General features: G+C 46.2%; 1 long non-coding RNA gene across 3 annotated transcripts; it reads left to right on the top strand.

Annotated features, from left to right (window-relative positions):
* The first annotated feature begins 6,368 nt into the window (after nt 1–6,368).
* On the top strand, nt 6,369–14,698 carry LOC133353841 (uncharacterized). 3 transcript variants are annotated; one of them, XR_009756475.1, is made up of 4 exons: nt 6,369–6,455; nt 8,679–8,753; nt 9,011–10,988; nt 11,813–14,698. It is a non-coding gene; the product is annotated as an uncharacterized LOC133353841 (long non-coding RNA). The 3 variants fall into 3 exon arrangements; XR_009756476.1 differs by having other exon boundaries at nt 8,679–10,988; nt 11,813–11,946; nt 14,245–14,698; XR_009756474.1 differs by having other exon boundaries at nt 8,679–10,988.
* The last annotated feature ends 2,442 nt before the right edge of the window (nt 14,699–17,140 follow it).

The raw sequence follows: 17,140 nt of genomic DNA, 5'->3' as shown, positions 1-17,140 counted from the left end.
TATGGAGGCCAAGGTTTGGTGGATCACACAATTGTTCCAGTGGGTGTCAAGGTGGTATACTCTGGTTCATCACGCAGTAAACCAACTACGTGGACACCACATCTCTTCCGTCTGTACGCGATAGAGTGTTTCCCCCTCGCACGCCACGCGGGTTTCCTCCGGGTGCTCCGGTGTCCTCCCACACAACTCGCTAATTGGTCAACAACACCTCAAGATATGAAGAGGAGCGCAGAGCTTGGGCAATTGTTGGTGGCGGCTCGCCGCGTGCGTGGCTCCCTTCTCGCTCGTATGTGGCTCCTCGCGCCTCCGAGTCGTTCTCCCTCTTCTCTTCGAGAGCGAGCGAATTCTGCGCGCGTTAAAAGTCGAGCATCGTAATTATGATAAACATCTCCCCTTTGACCCTGCAATCGTGCTTGCCCCGTTTTCTGCGGTGCCTCGAGAAGGAGCCGCTACGTACAGACGCATCTCCTGGGTGGAAATAACACGAGGTGGATTGTTCCAGCTGGATTTGGAATAAAAGATCATTCATACCAGGAAAAGCAACTATTCATCATCTAATTGACTAAAATAAATTCTTACAATCGCGATATATGTGTCGACACTTGCAAATGAGAATATATTATTTCCAAGCATATGCTAATGTGTAAGCTAATGCTACCTTGAGGCTAATGGGGTGAACAAGGCTGTACAAACTCGGCAACAAGAAGCCATTCAGCCGAGACGTTAAAAACGAGACAATTTGAAACCTGAATCGAATCATGACCTCAAAAATGTGACAATTCATTAGCTCGCCTCTGGGTGGGTGAGTGGATGATTGGTTGGGTGGGTGGGGTGGGTGGCGAGATGGGGTGGGGTGGGGTGGGTGGATGGGTACGTGGATGGGTGGGTGAGTGGTTTGGTTGAGTGGGGTGGGTGGGAAGGGTGAGGTGGATGGGAAGGGTGAGGTGGGTCAGGTGGGCGGGTGGGAGAGGTGGGAGAGGTGGGTGGGTGGAATGAGGGGGGCAGGTAAATAATTGCATGCCGAATGCAAACCCTTTTAGGTGTCACTTGTTAGTTGCCTTGTCAGATGTCCAAGTGTCAGTCTATTTACCGCAGCACTTTTTTTTCTGATCAGCCTGCTGAGGACATCGAGCTTCCAGCTGTCACGGCAGAGGGGGGCTGGCAGACGCAGGCGTTCAAAATGCATCATCTCTCAAGATTCGTGTTTCTCTCCTCAAGCCCCGTGAAAGTGTGCCCCGATTAGTGGGCGCTCTGCTGTGTCCGCGTCAACACAAAACCCCTGGCAAGTGTTCGCGACGGCTGCTGCTGATTTTGGTCTTCCCTATTTGAAAACAAACAAAAAATAAAAATAATCACAAACCCGAATGCGTGACACGTCGCCCCGAGGCTTAGCGCTTTTTTTTGCCAAAATGCTTGTCAAAGATAAAAGATAAAATGCCACCAGATCAGCTCGTATAGCGCCCCTTTATAAGAAAACCTTCTAGATTTATACCTGACGGGCGAAGGCAGGCTATGTAAAGCCAAATTGAAAGCAGTGGCACCGCGTGTGCTATTTGCTAAAACCGTCGCAGTGGGATAGGGTGTCAGAATGGATAGTGTGCCAAACTGCTTTAGTGGTGATCAGTAAAGAGGATTGTTTTTTTTGTTATTATCTTGTCAAGCCGCTGACAAACATTTATTTTTTTGTTTATGGGTTGCTGAAGTAGCCGAAATCCATTTAGAATTCTGGGTTGCCGGTTGTCGTTTTTCAATTCTGGAACCTTTGCCTGGAGTCATTTTCCCTCACTGTCTTTTGATAAGCGCATCATGAAGTCGTGAAGGTTTTTTTTTTTGCCCGATATAAAACTACGTATCCATCTTTCCCGTAGCATATGGAAGAAAAAAAAACAATTCTGCCTCTGAAATATAAAACATTGAACACTTGAACTGGAATAGCATTAAACAGGAAAAAGTGAAAAAAATAACTTGTTGAGTTAACGAGTTCCCCAGAAAGTTGAGGAATGGTTCAAAACACTATTTTTCTAAGCCAAAAAATTATAAATCTTTTAAATCGCATTATATTGATTCGGGGGCAGCGGTGATGGAGTAGTTAGTTTGCACACTGTGCCAAGAACACGGAGAGTCAAGTTCCAATCGCGGTCACGGCTACCATCAGTGGCAAGAGACACATTACAGCTCTGCTGAGACACTCCGCTCCCTCCCCACGCCCCCTCACAGACTCGCAATGGCCTGGTATGGTGAAATATGGTCAAACAACCCCCATGGCCAACCATGTATGGGGATTATTCTTCTTGGTTCTTTCGGTAAAGTCACGTAGAATGGAAATAATAAAATAATAAAAATAAAACATAATAAAATAATAAAATATTTCTCTGGTGAGAATTGTTTTATTATGTTTTATTTTTATTATTTTATTATTTCCATTCTACGTGACTTTACCGAAAGAACCAAGAAGATGAATCCCTGCAGTCACGAAAGCTTTAAATCGAAATTTAAAACTGTATGGGGATTCCGTCATCATTCAGCTGAGGATTGACACAACAGGACACAGTCTTCCTATCGATATATTAGACTGACAGAAAAATACTTTTAACATTTGCCGAATGTTCTATATTCTAGTTTTCAATCCATGTTGTTTGACCGCAGACATGATTACTTAATAATTCAAATTTCGGAATGAAAAAAAAATAAACCTCTTGTACTTTGTACCATTGGTGGAAGGGTACAGTACACGACCATACTTCACCACGCTGGTGATGACGGGTCGGGGAAGACGTCCGCCTGTAATGCGGAACGCAGTACTCCACCCTCGTGAGCCCCCTGGCCTCCAGGGCTAGCCCAGCATGCGTCCACGCAGCTCAGACGATGCCCCATTATGAGGCTGTTTCCCTGTCGAAAGTCATCCCGAACAACATACATCATCATCAGCAGCAGCAGCAGCAGCCATGGTCAATCCACTGCTGGATCTACGCCTCCCTAAGCCGCCGCCGAGACATCTCAAGATCCTGCAGACGCGGCAATCCACGCGACAGCCTGCACGTGGGCTCATTTCATCGCTCCATCTCCCCCACGGACGTGCTGATGGACACGTCGCATCATTATCCTCGACTCTTCCAGTGACATGCCCTGACCAGGCTCCCACTTCCTGCACATTATGTTTATTGTTGTTATTATTAAATATGCATTGTTGTATGAAGTAACTACTTCAGCAGTTTTTTGCTTGCTGTGGTTGTCCCACCTGATGACGGTTGCTTGTGTTGCGATCGAAACGTCGTGATCGATCATTATTTGTCTACCTACGTGACTTTACCGAAAGAACCAAAGAGTATGGATTCCTGCAGTCACGATTTATAAAGCTGCTTAATTATGTTACTATTTTACTTTTTAACTATGTGTGTATGTATTTAATGGATTTTTAACTTCTTTCGCAGTACGTAGCTAATTGTGCTAATCGGAAGTGCGCGGAAGGACAACAACCTAAACACAATCAGCAGTTCTAAAGAAATGAGTTTTCAATCTAGATTATTGGATTTGCTACGTATATTGTATATGCTTCTTACAATACTCTATGATAACTCATGTTGTAACTATGCTACTATTACGCCACGGTGATGTACCATGATGCATCTTAAATCTAGATTGAAAGCTCACGCTCGAGGATGGCCGGTGTTTAGTGTCGCTCTGCGGAGAGACGAGAGCTCTTGTTCAGCTCGCGTGTTGCCACCGGTCACGTGTTTATCCAGGCCAGTAGGTGCCCCATGGTCCGTGTCTCACGCCGGCCACGGGTGTCAAGGCAGGACGAGAAGAGAGATGTGTAGTCCGGGTGGGGGGGGGGGGTACATTAGGCCCAGCGTCTCGATGGCGACGCAGATCCACGCCAAAAATAAGAGGGAAAAGAAGCCAACCCGGCACTGCGGATTCCACTTCCGTCTCGGACCGCGTGGCGCACCCAGTGCCCAAGATCTGCGGATCTACAGTTGGAGTCCTCAGCCACCTCAAGAGCCACCACCAGACCCGATGGAAGTCGTCCTCGAACCACCCTGAGGGACTGACGAAGACCACGTCGGCATTGCGCAAGAGGTGCGGCCCATAGAGTCGCATGCAAGACAAGCCGCTCCAATGGGAAGGTGCTGGCATTTGAGCTCAGGAGTCTGAGGCCTGTGACTCTGTAGGTCTCTAGGTATCTAAGAGTGGATGGTGGGGGACTGTCAGGGCAGAGCTATGGGTCTCTGTGTGAGTCTATAGGTCTCTATGTGACTCTGTAGGTCTCTAGGTATCTAAGAGTGGATGGTGGGGGACTGTCAGGGCAGATCTATGGGTCTCTGCGTGAGTCTATAGGTCTCTATGTGACTCTGTAGGTCTCTAGGTATCTAAGAGTGGATGGTGGAGGACTGTCAGGGCAGATCTATGGGTCTCTGTGTGAGTCTATAGGTCTCTGTGTGAGTCTATAGGTCTCTATGTGACACTGTAGATCTCTAGGTAACTAAGAGTGGATGGTCGGGGACTGTCAGGGCAGATCTATGGGTCTCTGTGTGAGTCTATAGGTCTCTATGTGACACTGTAGGTCTCTAGGTAACTAAGAGTGGATGGTCGGGGACTGTCAGAGCAGATCTATGGGTCTCTGTGTGAGTCTATAGGTCCCTATGTGACTCTGTAGGTCTCTAGGTATCTAAGAGTGGATGGTGGGGGACTGTCAGAGCAGATCTATGGGTCTCTGTGTGAGTCTATAGGTCCCTATGTGACTCTGTAGGTCTCTAGGTATCTAAGAGTGGATGGTGGGGGACTGTCAGAGCAGATCTATGGGTCTCTGTGTGAGTCTATAGGTCCCTATGTGACTCTGTAGGTCTCTAGGTATATAAGAGTGGATAGTGGGGGACTGTCAGGGCAGATCTATGGGTCTCTGTGTGAGTCTATAGGTCCCTATGTGACTCTGTAGGTCTCTAGGTATCTAAGAGTGGATGGTGGGGGACTGTCAGGACAGATCTATGGGTCTCTGTGTGAGTCTATAGGTCCTTATGTGACTCTGTTGGTCTCTAGGTATCTAAGAGTGGATGGTGTGGGACCTTCAGGACTGTCAGGACCTTCAGGACTGTCAGGGTAGATCTATAGTTCTCAGATTTCAGACAGTTACTCAAACCTATTGAATTTTCGATTTGTATAATGGGCATTCAAATTCTGCACACTGAGATTTGCTTAGCTCCTGCAAGATGGTATGAGAAGGTTACCCGCGTGCGGGCATATTCAATTGATTTTATTAACCCGGAAATATTTTCCCGGTTAATTTATTGTAAAAATTATACGGCTGGAATGCTGAATAAATTACAGGTATGGCTTTTTTTTTTGTTCAGCATTGCTGTTTGCCCCTTGGCTTTTTTTTTCTTCATCTTTGTTCGTTAAATTATAACACTTGAACATGATTTGCAATTCATGTTCACGGTCTCTCTCGTGACCTGGCCGTGGCACAGGTCATGATTCCAGCTGTAAATTACGTGCATAGAACAAAAGATTATATTTCAATTCGGAGTATTTCTTAACGCACAAGAAATCGAGCGTTTTTTGGCCATCAGGGCATCAATTCAAGAAAGAGATTATCCTGAATACTTTGGCAAGGCAGACATAGTAAAAAATAAAATTGCCATCTCCCACTTTATTATTTTTACTACTACTTAAGTGTGGTAGTGGGGTTGGGAGTGGGGGTCAATCGGGTGAAATATCAGCGGCAGAACGTGACATTTCAAATGCGCGCTGACTTGCAGTGCACGCGCGCCTCTCTAATTGACGCGGCGGTCGTATCGAGAAGAGCTGAGCCCTTGTCGCGAGAGCCCTGTCCCTGGCACATTCGTCAACGCACAAATTGCAGAGAGCCCCGCACGGTCGGTGGAGGGGGGTGGCGGCGCGGGGAGGAGAAGGAGGGCGGGGAGGGGAGTGTGGCGCACGACCGCCAATTATACACGGGGCTCAGCCTCTTGCATTGACGGGGAACCGAACGTCGCCACCGCGGGTTCTCCGGTATCACCGCCGCGTAGATCCCCGCAACTTGCGGCCAACGCTCTCAAGTTTACCGAGACAGGAGCGCGGCGCTCATTCATCATCATGCAAACATCGAGGCACTTTCAGTTCGAAGAATTGGCGCTCACTCGGCGCGGCTTGTTACGGTTTATTAAATTACCCCGGTTTATATTTTTTGTGTGTGCGTCCCTTTACTCCGTTGCCCTGTCGCCGTTTTCCCGTTATTGATTTCCCCGGCGAAAGTGAATGTTAGCGGGCAAGCGTCTGACGAAGCGGAGATGCGCGTGGGGTAGATGCAACTTTGCGTCCCGTTGTTCGGCACAGGCCATTAGGCGCGTGAGCAACCGTGAATGACTGCTGTTTACCGGCGTTGTCGCGAGCTTCTTGAGCGGCCGTCAAACGCAACGGGCACGTCTAATGGACATTCGTTATTTTTCGGCAACAAGGTACGGATTATTGAAGTCAGGAACTGAAGCATAATTTTGGAAATTTGATTAAATTACGTGACAGGCCCTCGTTCAAAAATGGCTTTCCGATCATCGCTTTCATTTAGTCACAAATTGTGGCCTGAGGCAATGCTGAGACAGCATCATCATCTACAATTTGGGGAATATTTTCCAAACATTGAGCTTTTTAATAACATGGATTTACCCCTTTTTTCTGGCAACAAAACTGAAACCTTTTTACAAGAATTCATGTCTCTGGTCGAGCACCAATTGGGTCGAGACTCAAAAGAAAGCCGTCAATGCATATATTATCACAGTGTGTTTTTTGTTTGCATTTTGACTGCAAGTATTGTGGTTAATACAGACATGAATTCTTGTCAAAAGGTTTTAGATTTGTTGCCAGAAAAAAAGAGGAAAAACTCTATTATTATATTTTGGTACTGGCAAAGGAGGTCTAATGATATTGAGCTTTTTTAAAGAGATGCCATTTCACTCTTTGCCTTTATTACATAAACATTGCAAGCAGAGAAAGATAAAGAGAGAGAGAGGCAATGAGAAAAAGCTGACTATTTGTGAAAAATTTAAAATCCATGATGTGATAAAGCAAAAGTCATACTGTGAAACGATCTAGTCCACACCATAGAAATGTGGAATTTCCACCAACGGAATTGCTCACTGTCCCACACTCGTTTGAGCCAGAAGGCACTTGTCACTTGTGCGCTGTTGGTATTTTGAAGCGTAGTTGATGTTTGTATTGGACTCTGTGATGTTTTACTGAACTGCATTGTGTTACCCGTGACTCACAAAGATTTCTTCAGAAACGCCGGCGATGGCAGAAATTGTATTACTCTTTTAATCCTTCGCCTCTGCAACTGTTTCTGTTTGTGGACTAAATTGTGGCCAAACAAAAACTAATCAGCCACAAATCGCAGCGTGGGCTGCGAAAACCAAAGCGCTATGTGGATATTATCTGTAAAAAAAAAACACGTAAAAACTACTGTGCCCGTGAAATGTTGGAATCTTTCATAAAACATGTGGTTATTTCATCACGAGTTGGACCAGAATGAACAGGAAACCCGGTGGCCCAGGTAGATCACACGTCTAATGCATCATGAAATGGTAGCGCACAGTCTGAACGCAGGCAAGTGCTGTAGGCTCAGGGAGAGCTCAGCCGCGCCGGCGTGTTCTGAGCCACGGCACATATGAAATTCCTGGTCAATCCCCAGTGCAAATAGACACTCATATACATGCATATACATATACTCGCCTGCGCGCACGTGCGCGTGAGATACAGTGTAGGATGCGAGGAACGCATGAGAGTGGTTTCCCTGCAGGGATGTGGAGAGAAGGGAAACATTCGTGAAAATACGGAGACATTGAAGACATGAACGCTGAACTAGGCGGGGATTTGCCAGGCATTACACAGCAATGCACATCATTTATGGCTCTCCTGTGTGCATTTTTCTCTCCGCTGACATTTATCAGATGCCCATAAAAACACGTAATTGGAACGAGTGCGTAACATAACAAAGCATTGTTTAAGAATCTGTTGACGATTCACATTCTGTATACAAATAGTTTAGACCGCATATGATGTATTTTTACATATATTGTTAATAATATTAAGCAACTTTGTCAATCCACTGCTGGATGGAGGCCTGGTGTGACCACACTTCCACACTGACCACGCTCCGCACTGGCTGATGTGCCTTGGTGAAGTCGGGGACCTTGGACTGATTCCCTTACCACTCGCACACTGATGTTAGCCATGGTTCCAAGCACAGTGTGCTAACCACTATGCCACCACTCTCTCCAATACATCTGTGATTAATGCGAGAAGATTTTTTTTTGCGTTCGCCATTCCCTTTTTTCGTTTGCATTGAAGTGTTGAAGTGAATATAGCCCCCTTCTAGTGGCTACGGGGATCACATAAACCAAATACGTATGGCATATATATACAAATGGAAACGATTGTTTTTTGCACACGCAAGGTGTAAGGATCAATGTTAATCGACGAGTCTATAATAACGATGACACCTCTACCACGCAGCCAGGCCATGGGCCATCAGGACAATGGCCGGTGGCCAAGACGAACCACGTGTCAGGAGCTCGATGGACGCTTGCACCGTGCGACCTTGGGAAGGCTTCATCCAGCAGTAGACAGCTAATGGCTGACTGTGCCGATGGCAGTGCTGGGTGGTAATACCGCCGTCTCATTCACAGGCAGGATCATTCCCTGGCGGTGGCAGCAGCAGACCCGTCGAGGCCACCGCATTCCCGCGGAACCGCTAATCAAATGTGAGTCCGCTATTTGTGCCGCGCCAAACGTTACCTTTCAAGTTACGCACACACTGAAATAATAAGCGACTTTTAAACGAACCAAGGCTGTGCAGTTTCCAAACGTCCTGCTTGTCTAAACAGAGGTAGTGGGGGGGGGGGGGATTTTTGTTGTTGTAAAGGGAAGTGGTTGGGTGGTGGTGGTGGCGGCGGCGGAAAGAAATGTGAGTTCATTATTTCTTTCACCAATTGTTTTTCTCCTCCTCCTCCCCCTGTAGAGTAGCAGCTGAGGCTGAGATCATTTGTTAGCGGCGCCGGGGATAACCCCGAGACGAGCGGTGACTGTGGGGCCGGGGAGCCATCCCCACGAGCCGCCTGCCGTGCCGACATCCCTCGCCTGGCAGCGGCAGGGTCGCCTCCCTCCCCCACACTCGCCCCTGAGCCCCTTCCTGATCAAATAATTGCCGTGTTTTTCGACGTCCCCCCTTTGCCACCCCCCAACCCTCCCTTCTTGCCAGTTACAAATGCCAGCGGATTTAAGTGCGTCTGTGCATGATAACAGAACGGCAAAAATGGAACAAAGTAAATAATCAAAAATTGGCTAAAACTATTTTGGTGTTAATTTTGTAAAAAAATAATCCACGTGGTTTTTGTGTGCCACTTACTGAAAGATCCATTTACCGTAAGTTGTTCATTCGTAAGTGTTTGTGGGGTTTTATTTTTTTGCTTCAAGGAGCCATTCTTCGAGCAGACGAAGGTCTCGTTTTGTTTGTTGAAGCGAATCGAGAACGGGAAGGGACAAGTGGCACGTGTTCGCATGGCTCGAGGATGGCTCTAAGATATGCGCGCACCACACCCACTTAAAGGTACAACCCGAGATCCTGCGCACAAATACATTCTAAGTACCCGTCTAAAATAATACATTCTAAACGAACGGTTGTATGTATTGCCGTAGCAAAGAAATGCCTTTTAAACAATCCCACTCAATTGTCGACCAACGAATCATCACCTCGTGTGTTGTATTAAGTGGACGGCTCGATTTTTGTTGGGACGGACCTGTCATGGATTATTGATGCACATCTGAAACAAAGCTTGGTTGATCAGCAGTCCTCGTTCATCTGCAGATGGAGATCCAAGTAACTTGGTGCGGCATCCCACGCCGTCCGTGTCGCCTCCCTCTCTCAAATCAAGGTCGCGTTCACAATGCCGCTGCCGTAAACGGGACGTCATTGCCCTGGTTTTCCAAGCGATCCCAGATTTTTTTTTGAGGATGTCATTAAAAGGCAGATTCCGCAGCCCTGTGATTTGCATGCCGACGGCACTTTTGGAAAGTCCCTTCTATAGAGCATTTTGCTCCACTCGTCCACGCCGGCCAGATGGGATACCCACACTTTACCCCACCACACGTGACCTGACAATCGTAGAACTGTGGTAAACCCATCGATACTGCTGGGTGGACAGAGTTGGGTTGGTGGTGGTGGGGGGGACACCTCCATTGTTTCAACTGCTGAGATTTTCTCAGCTCATGCGTGCGGAAAAATTTCCCCGGTTACTATGTTGACATCAATTACGCACACAATGGCCCCTACATTGTTCGTTGCTGGAGGTTTAATTTGAAAACGGTTGTATAATACGGCACGCAACGTACATCTTTCAGTTGAAGAGCTCGCGACAATACTGTTTGTACAGAATTATGATAATGTACAAACCTCCACTGTGTCATTAATGAGGCTTTGTTTAACCATACTTCACCACGTACGAGAGTGGAGATGTGTGAAGAGGACGGGTGCCCAGCATCGGTCGTGGCCGGACTAAGCTAGTGCGGGGCCTGTAGCATGATGTTATAAAGGGGCCCTAAATAAATAAATAAACACACAAATATTAAAATACACATTTTTTACTTGCATAGTAAAGTAATTGTATTTTTTCCATTTGCTATACAACCAGATAATACGACACATCGCTAACCTTAAACACCCAGTCGTTCATAAAAGCCGAAGGCGGTATAGTACTATAGTAATAGAGCAAGTGCAGAATCACCCAACCGGACTTGATCGCTTGAAAGCATTTAGCGCGGGGCCCTTGAAAGTGCGGGACCCGTAGCATTTGCTGCTTTTGCTACTGGGATCATCCGGCACTGGGTCGAACCCAGGTGTCAAGGAGTCGGCGGCGCCGCGAGCGGACAGCTGTGCGCAGCGCTCCTCTCCTCTGTTTTTACACGCGGGACTGCACTATGATCGACAGAGGACTACGCTGGTAAGGCGATCGGTGGGGTAAACCGTGAACACCCTTGCCTGTTGTGACTCACGAGGCTTGCCTTGACACATTTGGCTAAATGTTCCCTTCAAAATAGAACAGAGCCCATCTCGACGCAGCACACTAATCGCTATAATTCTCACAGTCCGTGCGCCACGTGGAATACTTCATCCTAGAGCGCACATCCCAGCCGTGTTTGAAGCGCAGGCCGGACAAGGCAAGGCAACGCGGACGCGCTGGGCACAGAAGCCGATCGATTGAAACGCACAATATTTGTATGGCTGTCAAATCGTTATTAGACATTACAAGGGTCGTTGAACTTGTTGTTTAGATACGATGTAAATGTGCAGTGGACATGGACACGAAGCCTATAAAATGTGTAAATCATATTTATATGTATTGGGGGGATGGGGGGTGCGGTGACACAGTCGTTAAAGCACTGCGCTGTGAATGTGCTGAGCAGAGTTTGACTCCGGGCCGGGGCGAGCTCGACTTGACCCCCCCCCCCCTTCGTCACACGGGGTCACAAAAAGTCAGAACCCCCCCCTCAAATATGACGTCACAAAGCTCTGCCCCCCCTCCCCAAAAAAAAAACATGCTTCAAATCGCTTTAAACTATTGTCATTGTAGTGCGTATTTAATGTGGCGCTGCACTCTGATGTTGTAGGAGAAAATATGTATTTGAAAGTCGATTTTATTAAGTAGAACGTGTTGTCTATATTTATTTAAAGTTGCGCATTTTGATGTGACGTCACATTTCTCACCCCCCCCCCACCCCTCGTCACACATCGTCACAAATGTCTGACCACCCCCCCCGCCCCTAGGTGCGTGACGTCATTTATGGACGGCCCCCTATCACCGACCCGCGCCGGCCAGCACGCTGCAGTATGGCTCAGCAACTCCACGTGGCCAACACGCATGGGGAGTCGTTCATCCAGCAGCGGATCGGCAAAGGGCTGTAAGCAAGAGTAATCGTAATAATTGTTTTTTTACCCTTTTATCTGGCAACAAAACTGACACCTTTTTTACAAGGAGTCATGTTTGCATTGACCACAATACCTGCAGTCGAAATGCAAACAAAAAACATAACTCTGATAATGTATGCACTGTCCTTGAAGTTGATTGGTCCACACCCGAGACAGCTTTCTTTAGAGCCTCGTCTCACATGGTGTTGGATCAGATGACGCCAAAAGGCGCACAACTCAAGGACAATGCACCATCAGAGTATGAGAGCTCGGGGTAAGCATTTACACCATTGGAACCTCATTTGCCAGTAGCAAAATATGATAATTGTTTTTTTACCCTTTTATCTGGCAACAAAACTGACACCTTTTTTACAAGGAATCATGTTTGCATTGACCACAGTTTTGTTGCCAGATAAAAGGGTAAAAACCCAATTATCATATTTTGCTGCTGGCAAATGAGGTTCCAATTGAGTAATCGTAATGTAGAGTAGAACCCCTCTTAACGACGGTCATTGGTTCCACGAAACGGGTCGTTGAGTGATTTGGTCGCGAAGCGAGTACAGGAAATACAGTTTAAAGGCGTAATTCGTTCCGATAGCATCGACATTTATCCTTTTTCAACCAAAACAAGTACTTTCTAATATTTAAACAACGGATAATAATACATAATAATGCATTGTAAACGCATAATATTATCAGAAACATGGTTAATCAATAAATTAATTAACAGTTACTGTACCTACTAAAGCCCGTCGTTAACAGGGAATTGGTCGGTAAGCAAACACATTGGGCTCTGTGGAGGCACTACAGTAATATACACTACACTATACACTACACTATGCACTACACTATGCACTGCACGACAATACACTACACTATGCACTACACTATACACTACACTATACACGACACTATGCACTACACTATATACTACACTATACACTACACTATACACTACACTACTATACACTACACTACTATACACTACACTATACACTACACTATACACTACACTACTATAAACTACACTATACACTACACTATACACTGCACTACTATACACAACACTATACACTACACTATACACTACACTATACACTACACTGCTATACACTACACTATACACTACACTATACACTACACTACTATACACTAAACTACTATACACTACACTACTATACACTACACTATACACTACACTATACACTACACTACTATACACTACACTACTGTACACTACACTATGCACTACACATTGGGCTTTATGGAGGCCCATCGTAAGCGATTAGTCGTTCACAGGGGTGGTCGTTAAGAGGGGTTCTACTTTGTATATACTCTGTAGTTTTTTTCTTCTCGACTGTATTAATCGCGATGAAATCAAGATGAGAGGGTGATGCCACTGAAAAAGCACATTGCATCCAGATGCATGGTGTGGTACACGGAGCTCTTGGTGAGACGGGCTTTCTTGGCACAGAAAACACATTAGCACATTAAAGGCAGAGCCGTTTCCAAACTAAACCACAGAGCTGAAATGTCCCTGGCTGAAAGCATGGGTAATGTAATAATTGTTTACAGCACACAAAAGTAACAGAATGAAGGGGTAATACATGGCGTGTTTTTGATGCTTTATTTTTTTGTATAATTGAGGGCAGGTACTATCGACAGACATGTTGCTCTATAAATAACAACGTTAACGTAATACAACTTAGACGGCAGTCAAGTAACACATTTCCCCAACAGTAAAAATAGCAAATGGCTTTGTTAAAACGGCTGCTTTCACCATCAAGAACATATATTGCTTCTTAGATTTTTCTTCTGCCAATGTGACAAATCCACTTAAGCACGTTGATGTCAATCGCCTGGCGGTGGTGACGACCCACGTGACTCGCGTGGCTCCAGGGTTGGTGGGTCACCACACACATTTGGCGAAACTCCATTCCCTGTGTGCGTCGAAGAGACGCCGTGGAGAATGTGGACCAGACGTCACCCGTCCCTTCTGCACGGGGATCGAGCGTTGCCACCTCGCACGCGCGGGTTTTCTCCCACACTTATCAAAACTAATCATTCGTTGGCTGAATTATTTTTGTTTATCCATGCGCGGCCGCCTCTGCTCCGCGTTTGCGGATTGCGCAGCGTTGTGCGGTGCGGTTGCATAAGTGGCGCTGATTTACACGTTGTAAAGCTTGAATTTGTAATTAAAATATTAGATTAATACATGTGATTAACATTGACTTTGGACTGGATGCAAGGTATTCTGGTAAGGATTTTATTTTTCTCTTTCTACCCGTTAGGAACATTTGGACCACAGTCATTCAATATGGTCCGAAAAGAGCACAACACGCTCAAGAATAACACTGTGGCCGTATTAGGCAGATGTGCTGTGAAGAAGGTTCGTTGCCCAAAACGTCGTCTATTATATGTTATTTCATTCAAGGCAGTGTTTTCGACAAATGTGTTCAGTTTTTTTTGGTGGATGTTGCATGCTATGACGTTTTATGAACCCACATTGGCCCGCACTGGGACACTGAGATCATTGGATGAAATTGCACCTCATGAATTTCAATGATTATTAATATTAATAACTGCCTAAGCCTACCGACTCAGTCTTCATACTCTTTTGCCAGAGCGTCCTGATAACTTTTCACACCTGACGACTGCCACGTGTTTCATAATTAAGTAATTTGCGATTAATTATTGATTGCAAATTTGGACCGTGGCGCTGACACAACATGAAGGGGCAGCATGCTCTTCTTAGACTGACGTCACAATGGGGCCGAGAGCATGTGGTGTCTCTACGGTTCATGTTCCCTCAAAGCGGTATTTACCGGGGCGGGCAGAAGGGTCCTAATCGCAACCCTCTGCAAGAAACGGTGAACGATGCTGCTACTGCTGCTACTGCTGCATCATCTCACCGCCAGAGAAACCATGCCAGAATGGAGTTGTGCTCATTAAGCAACTGATTGATCGGTTTTAATAATATTACAATTTTAAATGAGGTAGCAAATTTAAGATGTAAATGAGATGGATGAATTGTTCCTCGTGTGAGGAGACTGGCTTACGAGAAACATTTTCATTTCGATTGTTAATTTATTTATTTAAGAATATTGGCAACCTTTTTAAAGCTTGTCCTAAGTTGAAAGGTTTACGTTTAAAGGCTGACTGTCCAGTTAGGCTCGACATTTTCTCTCTCAATAGACACTATATATATAAATACATTCAATACAAACGTATCCCATTGCATGTTGAAGCTTAATGAGAGTGTTGAAGGTGACCAGTCTTATCACGAGGGTTTGCCACCACTCCGATGTTTGACCCGGTAAGTGTGAGAATTGGCATCTGGGTTCGGTTGGCAGCAGAAATTGATTCGTGCCCGAGGTTTGGCACCGGCTCTGCTGTGTAACGTCATTGCAGTAGACCGCACGGGTGTGAGAGACATACGGTTCGCTGCAGAATTACGTCGGGGCTTTGCTCTGTGTGGAAAAGGTGGCTTGCCCCACTTATTACTGAGATGTCAACCACCCACTCATCCACCAAACACCCACCAGCCAAGGGAAGTCTCTGCTATCAGCCACTCACCCCCTCCCCCCCCACACCCGGGCTATCCCCATTCTAACTCTGTCCTCCGCCACCTCGCGGCTCTCTTATCAAATTGTCCACCTCCAACAGCCCCCGGGCAACGCCTCGTTTCCGAGGCAGCCACCCGGAAAGTCGACACATCCCCCGGGGAATGCGGTCACTGATAGGCAGAACGTGCGCGAGATGGATGGCTTCACATTTCCTGCTTCATTTCCTTTAACACGCTGTCCCCCCCCCCCCGCTCGCCATCAGCCCCCCCCCCTATTGCCCCCCCCCCCCAATTGCTCACCCTCACCCCCCACCCCCGCTGACCGATCGGTCTAATTGTGGTGGCATTTTTAACGACAGCGCAATTGGCCCACGAGCCGCTCCTCCCTCAGCAACAACAAACGAACTGCTCCACTACTTGTTTGCTTGATTGACTTACACTTCCATTAGCGCTTAATTATAAATAATAATAATAATAATAACAATTCCGCAGATACATTAATGTGATGCAGGCTGTGGGTGGAGTGTCACGCCGTCGCAGGATCGACGTAACAATCTGGACTGCGCTTGGTGTTTCGTTTGTTGTCCTTTCCCCGCACCTCCGACGATGAGCTCGGTTGGCTGCGTACGGTGCGAAAGAAGTTCAACGTGCATCGTGAGAGGTGGTGGCCGATTTAGGAAGGTCTTCATCCAGCAGTGGACTGACCGTGGCAAATGAATGACGATGATTGAAAATATATATTTGTAAAGTGCTCCGCTGCCAGAATGACTGCCTTAGAAGAGAAAATAAAGTGGAGCAAAATGTTCATTAGGGTGTCGGCTATGGGGGAGGGTTGTTTGACCATACTTCACTGCGCTGGTCAATGCAAGTGAGCAAAGGAGAGAGCCAGGACCAATCCCAGATATCGCTTTCCACTGGCTGGGAATCTCAACTTGGCTCAAAGAGAAGTGTGCCAACCGCGATGCCACCACTCCACCCCATAGATTATTTAGCAGCTGTTATTATGGATTGGCTAATGCGAGGCAGACACCATTCACTCCCTGTATTGATGAAAGTGCACGTGGCTATGACTGACAGGTGAGGACCTTTTCGAAATAATTATAAAAGTGCCATAATGTCATTTAAAAATACTTTCGGAATACCTACTTTTAAAAAATGTTTAAACAATTTAACGCAACCGTGCAATTGTAAGATACCTGCTGTTCTTGCTGCGGCAGCGATGCACCACAAACTATACACGTTGTTAAATCAGAACATACTCTTGTTTTGGACTCGATTTCATTTCTCTGCAGTTTCGGAGAAGGTGAAACCGTACACACACAGCCAGTAGCGGTGAACTCTTTGCTTTTAATTGGCTCACGTAAGCACCAAATCTAGCATTACTAATTTATTCTATTCAAATGCCTCTTGGGTTGCAAATGACGTTTAAATCTGTAGACACCCCCCCCCTACCCCGACCAAATGGCGAACGTTAGCAGACATCGATAACCTTGTGAAATAAACAGTGCGAATATGTTCTGCTTTGTAGTATGATCATTCATGCATGTCTACAGTATATCTTGCCTCGGCGGGCTCAAATAACGCTCTGATTTAATGATAATTTGAAATTATCTATAATGGTT

This window comes from Lethenteron reissneri, chromosome 45, assembly GCF_015708825.2.
Source record: "Lethenteron reissneri isolate LAM-NWPU_2019-01 chromosome 45, ASM1570882v1, whole genome shotgun sequence".
NCBI classification, from domain to species: Eukaryota; Metazoa; Chordata; class Hyperoartia; order Petromyzontiformes; family Petromyzontidae; genus Lethenteron; species Lethenteron reissneri.
The sequence above is the reverse complement of the archived record's forward strand: the minus strand, read 5'-3'. Positions and strand labels throughout refer to the sequence as shown.